Raw genomic sequence first — 16,176 nt, forward strand, 5'->3', positions numbered from 1 at the left:
TCAGGTTATTATAATTAACTCTTGCTATTCAGTATACATAATATAACAATATTAGCTATTATTGGTTTTTTTTATTTTATATCAAATAATATGTGCTCAATAAATAGTCCTGAATAGATTTATGAATTAAAGAGAAATATGTTGCTTAACATCCTATAGCCAAAAACTACCAGAAATACCTGTACTAGAAAAAGTTTGGATTTATCAATTCATTGTAAAAGCAGAATTAAGCCATGAGGAAATATGGGGTGTCTTAGTAAGAGGCTGTCAGAAAGGACTTGTTATAAGAACCAGGCTTCTATTGGGTGATTTGGGGAAGATTTAAACAAATAGAACTAGATGCTGTCAGGAGGCATTTGATTTGTTTAATCAAATGTTCTTTTATCACCTCATTAAAAGTATTCACAAAAATGTGTACACTGTGTACTGTTTTCATCTTGCTTTATAAAGAGATGCAGTGAGGAGGGCAGATGGAACTTCATTAAATAATAATATAACAGGTAGAAACATAAAATACCTTTTAAAATCATTCACTTAAAATAATTATGTTGTGTTTTCTGTTAAAAACAATATTAATATTTATACACAGCTCTATGTCAAGTTTATCACAATAAAACTGGAAAAAAACAACATTAATAAAAATTACTTGTAAAACTAACACAGTACAGAAGTCAAATTGAAGATGGCATGATAGGGACCATTATCTGCTCTCCGTAGAGCCACTTGGAAGCTGTATCACAAATGAAAAATGGAGAAGGAAACCACATCTTCTCTGAAACAGCAGATAGCAAAAATTTCAAACCAAAACTTATGAAGATGCAGATTTGGGACCAAACCAAGGGAGGCGTATTGTAGCCGATCCAGAGTTCTATAGACTCCAAGTGGGCTTCAGCATTTTTTTTCAGAAGCAGTTGGCATGACCCTGAAGACCAAACAGCAACCTCTCATTGGAATATCTCACATGTGGGCCCCAGGAGCATCCTGGGTCCCTTTCCTTGGGCATGAGGGAAGCAAAAAGCAGCTTGACAACACTCAGGAGGTTGATATATGCCATCTCTTCAAGAGGCAGGTAGAATGAGTTTCAGGTTGGAATGTGGACAAATAAAAGATGGGGAAGAGGCAGCTAAAAACAGCTGGGTAAATGTCAAACCACCATAGAGAAGGGCTGTGCATCTGCTAACCTAACTGGGAGCATGTGCTGGTCAAGGAGGTAGAGCCTGAAAGAATGAAGACATGCCATACTGGCAGAGAGCTTGGTGGATTCAATGAGAAAAAGGGTCTGATACAGCCTGCCTGAATTAAAGATTTTGTGTTCCTAAATAATGTTGCCATGCCCACTCCTGTTAAACAAACAGTTGCTTTATAAAATAATAATTATGCAAACATTATGTATTCTATCCAAGGTATGTGAAGAAAGCTGTACTTGAAAGAACATCTATATAATTAAATTCTTACATCTCTTAAAAAGAAAGAATGACAATATATGGATTAATTATTCAACTCAAGGAATTAGAGCAACAAAATACAATTAACAGAAACAAAAGGGATGTATTAATAAAGATAAAAGTCAAATAAAGTTAATAAATTCAAAACTAAGAAATCCAAGGACCACTTTTCTGAGAAACAAATCACTGATACAATACTAGTTAACCTAGACAATAAAAAAAGAGAAAAAATTACAGAAACTCAAAATTACAAGTAAGAATGGAGAACCATTCAGATATATCAGACACTGAAAACTATATAAGAAGCATAATAAGAGGCTTTTATTAAATGTATATGGATGCTTGCAACACTTGGATGTAAGACAAAACTGACCCAGAAAAAAAGCAGTAACAAAAAAAGAAAAATAAATGATATATGGTACCATCAAAGAGGATAAAGTGGCAACCTACAGAGTGAGAGAAGATATTTGTAATGCATTTATAACAAAGGGTTCAGAAATCGTGATCATAATATATAAATAACTCCAAAAATAAATAAGCAAAAGACAGACAATTTGGCCAAATGATGTAACAAAACTTCACAGAAAAGGATCTCCAAATTGCCAAAATATATATGAAAATGTATTCAATTTCATTAGCCATTCCTAAAATACAAATTAAAACCACAGTGTTTAGCAAGACCCACAAAACAGAATGACTAAAATGAAAAAGAGAGAAATTACCAAGGGTTGGTAAGGAAACCCATATGCGTTAACCAGTCATTCCTTATCCCCACCACTGAACCCCGGCCTCTGGTAACCACTAATTGCTGTCTCTCTCTATGGATTTGCACATTCCAGGTATTATATACAAAAGAAATCTCACAATATGTGATCCTTTGTGTCTGACTCCTTTTGCTTAGCATGTTTCCATGGTTTATTCATGCTGTATTAAGTATCAATATTTCATTCCTTTTTAGGCTGAATAATATTCCATTGTATGGACAAATCACATTTTGTTTACCCATGTATCAGTTTGTGGACATCTGTGTTGTTTCTACCTTTTGGCTACTATGATTATTGTTGCTATAAACATCATGTACAAGTTTTTATGTAAACATCTGTATTAGTCTGCTAAGACTGCCGTGACAAAAACACCATACATTGGGTGGTGTAAATAACAGTAGTTTATTTTCTCAGAGTTCTGGGGCTAGAAGTCCAAGATTAAGGTGCTGGTGGGGTTGTTTTTTCCAGAGGTCACACTCCTTGGTTTGCAGATGGCTACCATCTCACTGTGTTCTCACATGGCCTTTGCTCTGTGCATGTAAGCCACTGTTAACTCTCTCTTCTTATAAGGATACCCACCATGTTGAATTAAGGTCTTTACTGTTATGACCTAATTTAATTTTAATTACCTTTTTAATGTCCTTATGTCCAAATGTAGTCACACTGAGGCTTAGGGCTTCAACACATGAATTTGGGGTGGAGGGGGCACAATTCAGTTGATAACAACATCTTTAGGTTGAGATATATAGCTAGGAGTGGAATTGCTGAGTCATATGGTAATTCTATGTTCAACTTTTTGAGGAACCACCAAACAGTTCTCCACAGTGCTGCACCATTTTCAGTTCCCACCAGCAATGTGTGAAGGTTCCAATTTCTCCATATCCTCACCAACACTTCTTATTTTTCATTTTTAAACAATTATAGCCATCCTAGTGGAAGTGAAGGAGTTATTTCATTGTGGTTTTGATTTGTATTTCCCTAATGACTAATGATGTTGAACATCCTTTCATGGGCTTATTGGCCACTTGAATATCTTCTTTGAAGATGTGTCTATTCAAGTCCTTTGTCCATTTTTTAATTGGGTCTTTAGTCTTTTAGTTGTTGAGTTGTCAGAGTGGGATACTTGTTAACACTGCATTTTATACATGCATATATCTTATAAGCACATATATAATAAACACAAAAACACATAGAGATTTCTCTCTCTCAGACTAAAAGCCAGTATCATGATTAGACATGGAACATTTCAATGTATTCTCATTAAAGTTAGTACCAAAAATAGAATGCCCAGTATCACAAATATTTAACATCGCTCTGTAATTAATTAGCACTACAAATAGACATGATAAAGAAATAAGGTGTGCATTAACAGCAAAGTATAAGAAACATTGTGATTATTTAGAGATAGTATTTTTAAAATCTGCAAAACCAGAGGGGAAAAAAATGAAAAAGCATTAGATCAGTAAAGAAATTTGATAGGAGTGTGAGTACAAAGTTAATGTATAAAAATCAACAGCTTTTCTATCAAAATAGCCAAGACATGGAAACAACCTAAATGTCCATTCACAGAAGAAAAGATAAAAAAGATGTAGTACATACATACAATCTACTCAGCCATAAAAAAGAATGAAATAATGCCATTTCCAACAACATGGATGGACCAAGAGATTATCACACTAAGTGAAGTGAGTCAGAAAGAGGAAGACAAACACCATATGATGTCACTTATATGTGGAATCTAAAATATGACACAAATGAACTTATCTATGAAATAGACCTACAGACATAGAGAACAGATTTGTGGATGCCAAGGGAGAAGGGGCTGGGGGAGGGATAGATTAGGAGTTTGGGATTAGCAGATGCAAACTATTATACATAGAATGGATAAACAACAAGGTCCTACTGTATAGCACATGGGACTTTATTCAATATCCCATGATAAACCATAATGAAGAAGAATGTGTATATACATATATATATATGTATACATGTATAACTGAATCACTTTGCCATACAGCAGAAATTAACACAACATTGTAAATCAACTATGGTTGCATAAAATACATTACAAAATAGCTTTTATACATACAAGCAAATGCCAGTATAAATACAAAGGAAGAAAATACCCCAATTACAGTGGCATCATGTTGCAGTAGAATTACACTTCAAAAGCCATTAACCAACCTTAAGGTTCAATTTCCTTATCTATAAAATGTGTATAATAATCCCTATTCCATCCTACTTCACAGATACAGTGAGGATAAAATGAGGAACTTGCTTCGTAAGGTACAGAGGAACACAAAGACAGTGCTGCCACTAGCACATGGAAGAGCTGGACTGGCTGTGTCCACTAATAATAATTTCAGTGGACAAACACACAGGCATTTGACCTTTTTCAAAATCTTCAGAAGCTCCTGACTCAAGAGACATTTTGAATTCTGATTTGTCTCATCAATTAACGTGCTGTTTTCTTTCTAGGTGGCTGTGCAGCCATCCAAAAGAACTAAAAGTAGGATTAACTGCTATGACAAGATTTAAAATAGTTGGAAATTATTGTAGTTCTTAAAAAAGAAAGGAAATACAACATAGAAACAACCTAAGAACTTATATATACTACCAAATGTAAAATAGATAGCTAGTGGGAAGCAGCCGCATAGCACAGGGAGATCAGCTCGGTCCCTTGTAATCACCTAGAGGGGTGGGATAGGGAGGGTGGGAGGGAGACGCAAGAGGGAGGGGATATGGGGATATATGTATATGTATAGCTGATTCACTTTGTTATAAAGCAGAAACTAACACACCATTGTAAAGCAGTTATACTTCAATAAAGATGTTAAAAAAAAAAGAAACAACCTAAGAGTATCGATTATTATATGTATGAAAAGAAGGTAAGAATGTCTAGGAGGAAATAGAGTGTCTGCATGATTATGAATTTTTAGGTTAAGTTTAATTACACAGAGTTTGCATGTTCAATTTCAGGTGTTATCTTCTCCCAAGGCATTATCTTATCTTGTCTAAGGCTAACACTGTAACATTGGAGGTAGTTAGTGATACTCATCATTGAGTCACTTGAGATAGGCATTTTATGAGGGTGCTCAATTCTGAGTGTGGACTAGCATCACCCAAGAAGCTATTTTAAATTATCAATGCTCAGCCTGCCCCTCCAGAGATTCTCATTTAAATGGTCTAGATTGTGACTGGGGTATTGGTCTTTTTTAAAGCATCGCAGGTGATTCTAATCTGCAGCCGAGGGATGAGAGCCATGCAGTCATTGGACCCAAATGGAAAATCCACTCTACCCTTTCTCCATTCCCTCCTATATCAAGAATATATTTTTTTCTTCAAGCAAACTATGAAATGCTGGACTTTATACCATCTTTCAATTAAGTGATTCAAACATCTTTCTATTTTATTTTTTTCAAAGTATGAATTACCTAAGTCTCACATAACGAATGAGGTAAGTGACTAATGGTTAGGATACATTAACTCAACCCCTGATAGGCTCTAGCAAGGTTAACAGCAGTAACAAGATGACCAGCCAGCCCCAGGAAGAATGCTGTATACAAATGAAATCCACCTGCACACACCCTTTTGTTTTATCCAAAACCAATCTAAAATGTAAAGTTTACCCTAAGAAAATAATATTCATAGTAAGTGTTTTAAAGAATACCTCATGGGGCACATTGTGACAGAGAGAAATGGTAAATTCCTAGGAGAATCTTTATCTCTTTCTTCCCTGTTTTACTCAGTGGCTGGGGGCTTGATGCCCTTTGAGGGTAGAGACTTGGAGGCTTTCGTCACAAATGTGCATCAACGGTTACATTAAAATGAGTCACCCTTTACCTCTGCCAATCCAGCCTGGCCTGACACCTAGGACTTAGAACATGAACCTCCCTTTTCCTTATCAACAGAGGCAGCCTTGCTGAGGATCAAAGTGGTTTTCAGTTAGCAATCCATTTCAGTACTTACTGTCATTCTGGGATCCCTGAACATGGGCATCCCATGGAGCTAGGAAAGCTCAGGGAATCCTTATCATCTAGAACTGTCCCTCAGAATCTACTCCAGGTCTGAGTTACTTCTGGCCCTGGGGCTCCCTCTAGGAAGCCTAGGAATGCCGGTTCTCAAGGGGAGTATGGAATATGATGATACCACCAGGACCCAAACCCTTATAGATGAGACAACCATATAATCTTTCAGGCAACCTCCTTGCCTATGACCTACTCAGTTTAGCCATTTTGGCCTCAGACTTGTCTCACTGAGATCCCATGGGCATCAGACTCCAGGGGAATGGTAGATTGGGTATCGTATTTATCAGATACCTTGGGTGATACACAACAAAACTTGACTTTGGAACACTTTAGGGAAAAACCCAGGTTTAGAACAATATATTGAGTGGTTTTCACAAACATAACTTAGAAAAGACAGGGATTCAGGCATGCCCCGGGATCTGATTTGCAGAAACTTATAAGAGATCTCATTAGGGCTCTTCCATCCAAACCATTGATCTTCAGCCATCGTATGTCTTTGGGTCAACTGGATGGCCATGGACACCTCTAAGTAGTCTCATTTTAATCTTTCCATAACCTCAAGATCCTATGGGTATTATTATATAATTTTACACTTGAGAGGAATTTGCCCAGATCACCTGACTAGTTGGTGCCAGAACTATACTCAAAACCATATTTCCTAAGTCCAAATTTTATGTTCTTTGTCTCCTCATATTACTTTCATGACTTAGAAGAAAATTGCTGGAAAGGCACTGAAGTAAATACTGTAGTGCTATTCTCTTCTCCCAGGAAAGTTTGCTGTGAGATACTGAGAATGTCAGAGTGAGGTTTAGCAGAATGAGAGAAATATACATGGCTTTCTTAAGAAGCAGTATTGGATATTAAAAAAAAAATAGTCTTTGGAATCTTATAATCACAAGTTGAATTCTGGCTTTTTCTCCTACTACCTACATGACCTTGGGCAACCTTCTTGCATTTGCAATATAGCAATAGATATACCTACTCACAGATTCTTGAAAGAATTAAATACAATGATGTAAGGAAATCTCCCAGCAGAGTGAACCTAAGTGATTTTAACAGAATAGGCAAGAAATAGAACTAGAAAATAATAGAAACTAGTAACAGAAGAACAGAAATAGGGAAAATCAGATGGAAATAGAACAAACCCATCTAGGGAACATACGTCACTAAACCAGAGGCTAGTGTAGTGGGAAGCTGATAATACAATAGAGATAATCAACAGGGCTGTTAGGGTTTGATCATAATTCCATCTTTCGACTGGCCTTCTACGAAGCAGAGGATGCATAACTTAGAGACCATTTCAAGAAGCAAAAGATGGCTGATGGGCATTTGGCACCGTGATTATTCACCAAGGAGAAGATGAGATTCCATGCTATGCCAGAGATGGAAATATCACCTTAACAAGCATGGACAGCCCCCAATGGACTATAAAATTCATTTGGTGGCTGTGATAATTCAAAAGAGCCAGGTGGCACATCAGCAACAAGGGAAGACATAAATTTTAATTCATGAGGCTCATCAGTGTCCTGGTCAGAAAGGGACAAACCCTCCACTCTCCGGCTCAGTAATCCAATCTAATGGGAAGAGAAAGCATTCTGAAGTGACACTCATGAGTGCCAGAGAACCCTCCTTAAAAATTACTTCATATGGGTGTGTGCACGTGTATATGGAATTGGTGGCTAAATTCTTGAGGGGGTAGTGTGAGTGGAAAACAATCCGTCAATTTTTGAATTATCTATAAGCTAACACTTCTCATTCTCAAGGCAATTGTTTCTTTACTGAGAGTCTGATGGCATTTTTTACTACCTTCAGTCAGAAGGGCTGACCAGGCTTTGTGTCCTGCAGGGAAAAGACTTGCTTATGTAATACAAATATGACTCTACAGTGGAAATACATTTTCCTTTACTAACACACTCTAAAAAGTAATTACCTTTTTTGAGAAGACACATAAAACGTGACAGGCTCGGTTCACGAATTTGTTAAGTATTCTCTGAGGTAGACACAGTCCATGTTGTTTTACACATAACAATGGACCATAAAGTACTGTGCACCTACACACATGTACTGTGCGTTTGAGATGTCTATCTAGCACATAGCCTAAATTAAGCAACTGCCCAATAAAGATTTAAAGATTTAAAAAGTGGCTGAGTCCTGCCCAGTCTACTTTTTTTTTAACATAGCTTATACCTTCTCTATTCAGTTTCTCCCTCTTCCTATAGAGATAAATACAATAAGAGATATTGATATATATTCATACACGTATATGATACATAGATAAATATACATATAAAGACATATCTATTTACTTATATTCTTCTCTACCTCACTACCAGCCCCTTAGCATGGTCATTGCCATCTCTGCCCTGTACAATTATAATGATACCTAACCATCAACACCCATCTCACCATCTTACAAACTGGCCGTCTTATTTGTCACCAGAATGCTGTTTCTCAGCACAAAACCACCCCTGAAAATAATATTACCCTTTGTTTCATCTCAGATTCATCTCCATACCCCCACCCCTTGCTCCATTCCACTTAACTGGCTTTATTCGCCACTGTGGCACTTGCTAGCACCTGGCAATATTTGCGTGTTCTTGTTTTCATTTACTTGCTTATTGTCATTCTCCATTATGTGAACTCAGTGGAAGAAGGAACTTTGATGTATTCACTTCTCTATCATTAGTGCTTGGAACAGGGCCTGGCACTAGTAGGGACTCAAAACATATTTTTTCAATAATGAATGAATCCTTACATTACCTAGATAGAATACAGTACCTAATACAGAGCAAGCATCAAAAAAAGTTTGTTGAAAAAATGAATGAACATAAGAACATATCAAAATTGAAAATACATCTAAGAGTTTTCAGATTTGTGAAGAAGTCAAAGCTATGTCTTTGCCTAAAGAGTAAATCTCCTCTTCTCTGTACTACCTCTCCTCCCTCCCCTCATTCAGCCTTATGGTTTTGCAGTTAATGATAAAAGTCTGCATGAATTCTCAGGTTGAGCAAGACACAGTAGGTCTGAATTGGGGAGGGCACAGGGCCTCTTCTGCTTATTTAACCTGCCCATTCTGGGCACAGCATGTCTTTATTCTCCACCCCCTTAAAAACAGGCATGAACCAGAAATTGATAAATTGACATTATTCTGCTTATATGTGTAATCAATGAACACTCTGCCTACTCATTCATTTCTTTCTGAGCTTCCTCCAAAACCTCTAAATCTAACAAATAGTGGGGGAACAACTGTGAGACTATTATTCAAATGATTCAAATGAGAATAAAAAGCTTCCAAAGCCAGAAGCAAAATATTCACATGACTCCCCCCTCCCCTTAGGCTATTATATGCATATTTCCAGAAGACACTTCACAAGAGTATGAAAACCCTTTAAACCCTTTAAAAATCCATTTTTCTAAAGCTAAGAATCATAAAAGAGTTACCTTAAATCTATCCTGTTTAAACCAGGTTTCTCCCTTTAAAAAAAAGTCAATGCGGGACTTCCCTGGTGGTGCAGTGGTTAAGAATCCACCTGTCAATTCAGGGGACACGGATTCAAGCCCTGGTCCAGGAAGATCCCACATACCATGGAGCAACTAAGCCCGTGCGTCACAACTACTGAGCTCACGAGCCTGCGCTCTAGAGCCCACGAGCCACAACTACTGAGCTCACATGCTGTAACTATTGAAGCCTGCTTGCCTAGAGCCCATGCTCCGCAACGAGATAAGCCGCTGCAATGAGAAGCCCACGCACCGCAAGGAAGAGTAGCCCCCACTAGCTGCAACCAGAGAAAGCCTGCGCACAGCAACGAAGACCCAATACAGCCAAAAATAAATAAATAAATAAATAGATAGATAAATAAATAAATAAATAAATTTTTTTTTTTTTAAAAAGAGAACCATTTTTAAAAAAAAGTCAATGGAGATCTTCTAGGATCAACTACTTAAGATATTTTTCATCTTTCTTAAGATAGTAGTCCTCCTGTTCATGATTTTGTGGTCATACAACAATTTTAGTACATTTTTTTAATGTAAGAAAATAAATGATGACATTAAATTTCATAGAAAAAAATGTTGAGATGCAAATAGCTCTAAAACAATTGACCACTCACTTATTCAGCAAATATTTATTGAGTGTCTACCATGTGTCAAGCGCTGTTCTTCGGACTGTGAATAGAGCAACAGACAAAAGAGACACACATCCATGCTTCAAGGAACTCTACATTCTATTTGGGCAGGGGGAGATGCACATAGAACAAAATAAAAATGCTAAACATATAGCTTGTTAAATGGATTTAAGTTCTATGGAGTCAAATGAAGTAAGAAAAAAGAATGGAGAGTGTTGAATTAGGTAGTGGGGCAATTTTAAATAAAGCGGTCAGGAAAACCTCCCTGATATGGTGTTATCTAAGTAAACACTGCTCGGAGGTAAGGAAGGAAGCCAAGTGGACATCTGGAGAGGAAACTCAGATAGCACACTCCATCTTTGATTTCATAGGTACACTTAAAAAGCACATCTGTGCATGTTATATTACTTATGGCAGGGTTTTTGACTGAAGGGGGAAATTATCTATCTGAAGAGTTTAAAGTTCCATTCTGGAAGTACACCTTCTTTTCTCAAATTTGTAGTTCCCCTCTTTTGTTTCTGGACAATTCACTCTTCCTCATTTTATCTTATTACTCCTTTTTTTAATGTATATAATGAGGGAATTTTGGACAGATCTGTCATGGGATTTGTTCTACTGTGTAATGATCAAGGTGTATGCTGAATAATTATTAGAAAACTTTGCTTTTTAGGACAATCAAAATGCTCAAATTGCTTACAATTCAGAAACAGGTGGTAAGCTGAACATTAGCTGCTCTTTCTGCCCCAAGGCTCATTCAGTTCCTTCTCTTAATCTTTTTAAAGGAAAAACACAGCAGAATCAGGGGTGAGTTATTAGCTTTGGGCAATTTGTTCTGGCTTAGATGTTCCCACATTGGACCCTTCCTGTAATCAACTTGATATCAACCAAGGAACATCAAATCATTTGCAAAGAGAAGGTCTGATATGGGTAAGCAGCATTAAAAACCCAAGATTATGGAATAAGAGATTGTTTGGGTTGGAAGAGACTGTATGTGTATCTCTAATGATAAAATTTAGCCTTGTAACATAGACAGGGATACTAAGACACAAGAGGTAAGTGGGATGCCAAAGTTACACCAGAAAAGTGTGGACCTTACAAAAAAGGGAAAAAAATGTGATAAGAGGTTGAGTGAAATGGGACATATAGAAAAAAGGCACAAAAGTTGATAATGTTAAGATAATTAAAGCAGATTTCATTTAAAAGGAATTGAAAGGTATGGGCTGCTAAATGAAAGAAGGTAATGCAATGTTGCTCAAGAATATTTTATTTATGTTATTATTGGGTACCATCATCCTAAACTACATGGCACTCATCTTCTCTTACCTCTTTTCCTCCTCAAAGTACTACTACTTCTCCACTTTTCCCTCTCTTGGCAAACACTATTGCCATCCACCCAGCTGATCAAGCAAGAAAGAAGAGTTATCCTTCACTCTTCCCTTTTCTTTACATCCCACATCCTCACCTCTCCTTCTCTAGATCAGACAGCCATCTTCTGGATTCTGAAACCTCATTGGTCTCTCTGCTTCCAGTTTTGCACTATTCCCCAACATCCAACTCTCTTCCATAATGTTGTCAGAGTCATCTTTCTAAAACCCAAGTCACATGGTGGTCTGTTTTTAAAACTCCCCAATAGCTGCCTGTGAATTTCAGGTTAGAACCAAAACTACCAGTGTGTTATACCAAGCTTTTCATGCTGGCCCCCTTGCTGTCTCTTTAAAAATATCTCTTGCCACTCCCATTCTACACACTGAAAACTCCGTTCCTGTTCAGCTTTCCCACTTCTCAGAATGGCCACCCTCTAATCCCCAGTGCTTGCTTTGGCTACCTCCTCCTCCCTTTCAAGCTCAGTTCAGGAATCATCTCTTTTAGGCAATCTTTTGTCCTTCCCCAGGCTAGGCAAAGTGACTGTCCCACATTGTCCCACAACTCTTTCTATACATTTGTCCTTAAAAGACTGACTTGTGATATTTATTTCTGTATTTCCAGGCTGTATAACAGTCCTAATATATAACAGGCATAAATTAATGTTTGGTGAACAGACAATTAAATGCATGCTAATCTACTGGGTTCCTGAATTACAAAGAAAAATAAAACGAGATGACTAACTTCAGAGCTAATGCTTCATTATATTTGGTTGTGGGTTTCTCTAACAGATTATATAATGATTTAGGTTCCTTGAATAAAGTTGCTTTTGAGTTACGATTTAAACAGCACTAAAGCTTCATTTGTACTTAAATTTGAAGGAGCTTGTTTATTTCTGAGTTGGATTTGAACTCCATTTGCTACCGCATTACCAAATTCAAACGACCCAATCCACCTTTCAATTAAGTGAAAGGAGCAGTGACTTACAGGAACTGTCAATGTATTAAAAATGTTGCAAGCACTTTATTTATAGAACAACATAAAAATGTAATTCAGGTACTTAAAAAAAAAAATTGACACAGACTAAGCAGAGAAGATGAGCCAGAGGGGACTTCATGATCTAAAACTCCACTCTGCAGTAACCTGAACCTCAGCTCCAAATCCAGCCTGGGTCAAGACAACCTGTCGTTCTCCTGAGACTGAGCACTGCCTATCTTGTGGTTCACTGTGTGTGTCTTTCATATTGCTTGAGGACTCCATGTACTTAAAAAACCTCATGGAATTTTCTCATAAATGATAATGCTGTCCCTAATAAGCTTAGCCAAATTCAGAGAACTCCTTGATATATAACTGACAGCTCTGGATAATGCCCTTGGGTTGTTAACCATTCTACAAAAATCAAATTCAGTCAACACTGCGGAACTTGAATTTGCCAGAAAGTTACCTCATGCCGCTTTTTCCCCCTCACCCAGTGCCCCCTAATAAAGTGACTATCTAATTACTATTAATTGATTTTGCATGAGTGACAATCTGTTTCTTAAATCCAGTGAGAAACAAGTCTTTGACTTTTCAAGCACATGGGGGAAGTGACCTGATTAAGAGTTCTGCTTCTATGCTTCTAACTTCTTTTTTTTACACAAATGACAATACAAACAGAATAGAAGGAGACATCTGCATAATTTGGGGATTTTATGATTGATAAGGCATTATCTTGTCAGCTGAAGGCACTTGCATGACAAGTATTTATGATAGAAGGAGCTTCCTGGCTATAAAGAAATAGAGTTTAGTCTGATAAAGGACTTTCAAGATTCTAAACACCATCCCCTTCAGGGCAAGAGGATTAGTGCTGCTATTTCAGAACATAGTCTTATTACAGTCTGAATCCAGTTAACTGGGAGGAGAAAAGGCATTTGACTCTCGGGATACCAACACATGCACATGCACAAGTGTGCAAACACACATTTAGAGAATGTAGAGTGAAGGGTTAGAGGGCTGTGGAGTCCAGACAGGGAGGGCCATCAGGTCTCAAGGGAAAAGAAGCAGAGAAATTTAAACAGTCGTGTGACTTACTCACAGTTGTCTACCAGCCAAGGACATGAAAGGGTAACAATAGCATCAAAGAAGCTTTCAGTCATTCAGGAGCAAAACTGTATTTAAAGTTAAGACAAACAACATGTGACCTTAGAGGAGTGACAGAGAATCTTAAAGGCAGACATATATCAATGGGCAAGTTGTATTTCAGGCCATGAGTCTTGGAATCAGTCTGACAGAGTTTTTCCTGAGGCTTTTCAAAGGAACAACAAAGCAAAAAACTCTTCGGAAAATCACAACCATCTCAAACCAAAGATGTTCACATTCTTCCCTCAAGTGCTCCAACTGATTTCTGAATAGTAGAGATCTGAGTGTCCCTTGCCATGTCAAGAAGACTGAAGTGAGCTTGTACAAATAGAACCTTTTACCCACATGGGCCCTTTTTAGGTGGGTGGCAGCTAAGGCAAATCACCTTCATCCAGCACCATAACACATGAAATCAAGCTAAGGTTCATCTTCAGAAAAAGTTTTTTAGAAAAAGCACAAGGGCAATGTGGAGTCCAGGGAGCACAGTGGAAGGCCTTGACTTGGAGATGGGTCAGAAAAGACTGGATATGAAGGTGCCTGCAGAACATATACATGCTCACTGTGGGCATGAGTATCAGCCTGTAAACTTGCCTGTGAGCCCCAGGTGGTCTTTGTGGGTGTGTTTCTAATTTCCTCAGTACCAGCCATCTCCTCCCTGCAAGGTTATTTTCCATCTTCCTTTCAAAACAATGGGCCTGAAAGTATTTGTCATATCCAAGAAATGGCTTGACCCTGGGTGTGGTGGTCAGAATAATGGTCCCCCAAAGATGTCCACATCCTTATCCCTGGAATCTGTGAATGTTACTTTACATGACATCAGGATTTCGTAGGCGTGATTAATTAAGGACTTTGAGATGGGGAAACTATCATGAATTACATTGGTGGGATAAATATAATCATGAGGTAAGTAAAGGATGGAAGAGGGTGGTAGAAGAGTCAGAGATGAGATGTGACAACAGCAGTAGAGGTCAGAGTGATGTGTGGTCACAGGCCACTGCAAGGAGGCAGCCTCTAGAAGCTAGGAAAGGCAAGAAAACAGATTCTCCTGTACAGCCTCCAGAAGGGATGCAGCCCTATTGACTCATTTTAGGCTTCTGACTTCCAGAAATGTAAGATGATACATTCATGCTCTTTTAAATTACCAAGTTTGTGCCAACTTGTTACAGCAGCAATATAAGACATCCATTGGATGAGCCTCTTCATAGATATTCTTCCATAGGAGTATCACATTTTGGCCATTCATCTTCTTAGCACATATTTGTCATTCATGCTCTCATTTGCCTTGTGATGAGCACTTGCTACATTCTACTCACTCGTCCAGGAGCTAGACGGACAAATATCTGGATCCTGTCTTTAGGAGCTTACGATCAAATGGAAATAGATAGAGTGGGAATAAGGATGGAAGTGTGCCCAATCTACATGGGACTCAAGGGTGAGGAAGGTCAATTCTACTTAGGAAAATGATGGGAAGATACTTTCTTAAATGAAAATTTAAAAGGTGCTTTGTTAGTTGTCAAATGGAGAAAAGATGAGAAGAAAGATCATTCCAGGCAGGGGAGTTTGATGAGTAAAACTCCAGATGCTGAAACAGCTGAGTGTGTTCTGGAGGGAATGTAGGGTATAAGTATCTATGCTGATAGAAACAAAACTGGAGGCCTAAGTTTAGAATATAGGGTCTGAACTCTATCTTGTGAATGACAGAGAATACTAATAAGAGCAGCATCAATTTTAGATCTATGTTTTAAGAAATTGGTTAGGTAGAAAGCCAGAGTAAGAGAGGCCAGTTAAAAAGTTAAAAGGATACTGCAATGGTCCAAGCCAAAGGTAATGCAGGCCAATCTAAATTAGCAGGATAAACAATGGAGAGAAAGATATTGAATCAAGATGTATTATGGAGGTAGAATCAAGTGGATGATGATAGATTGGGTATAGTAGGAAGAGAAAGGGAAGAGTTTAGGATAAAACTGAGTTTGAGAATTGGGTAGCTAGTGTGCTACTTTCTAAAAGAGGACCTGCATCAGCTTGGTGAAAACAGATAATGACAATCTTTAAATGCAAGTCTCCAACTTATATATTCTTTGAGTTTCTAGTTCATGAAATAATAAATATGCTGTATAGAGAGAAGGGACCATATTTTCTATCTTTAGGATTTCCCTTGCCTACCATAATGCTGGGCACATGATAAATTCTTGTTGAATTGAAAAGAATATTGTGCTCAGCAAGAAAGATACGTGTTTTGATTCCAATTCCGACGTGGAGCTTCGGGTTTAAAATTACCCTGAAGGTCAATCAACATACTTCTAGGCAAAGGCATATCTCTTAGAAATGGATTAAA

Source organism: Mesoplodon densirostris, chromosome 5 (genome assembly GCF_025265405.1).
Source record: "Mesoplodon densirostris isolate mMesDen1 chromosome 5, mMesDen1 primary haplotype, whole genome shotgun sequence".
Taxonomy (NCBI): Eukaryota; Metazoa; Chordata; class Mammalia; order Artiodactyla; family Ziphiidae; genus Mesoplodon; species Mesoplodon densirostris.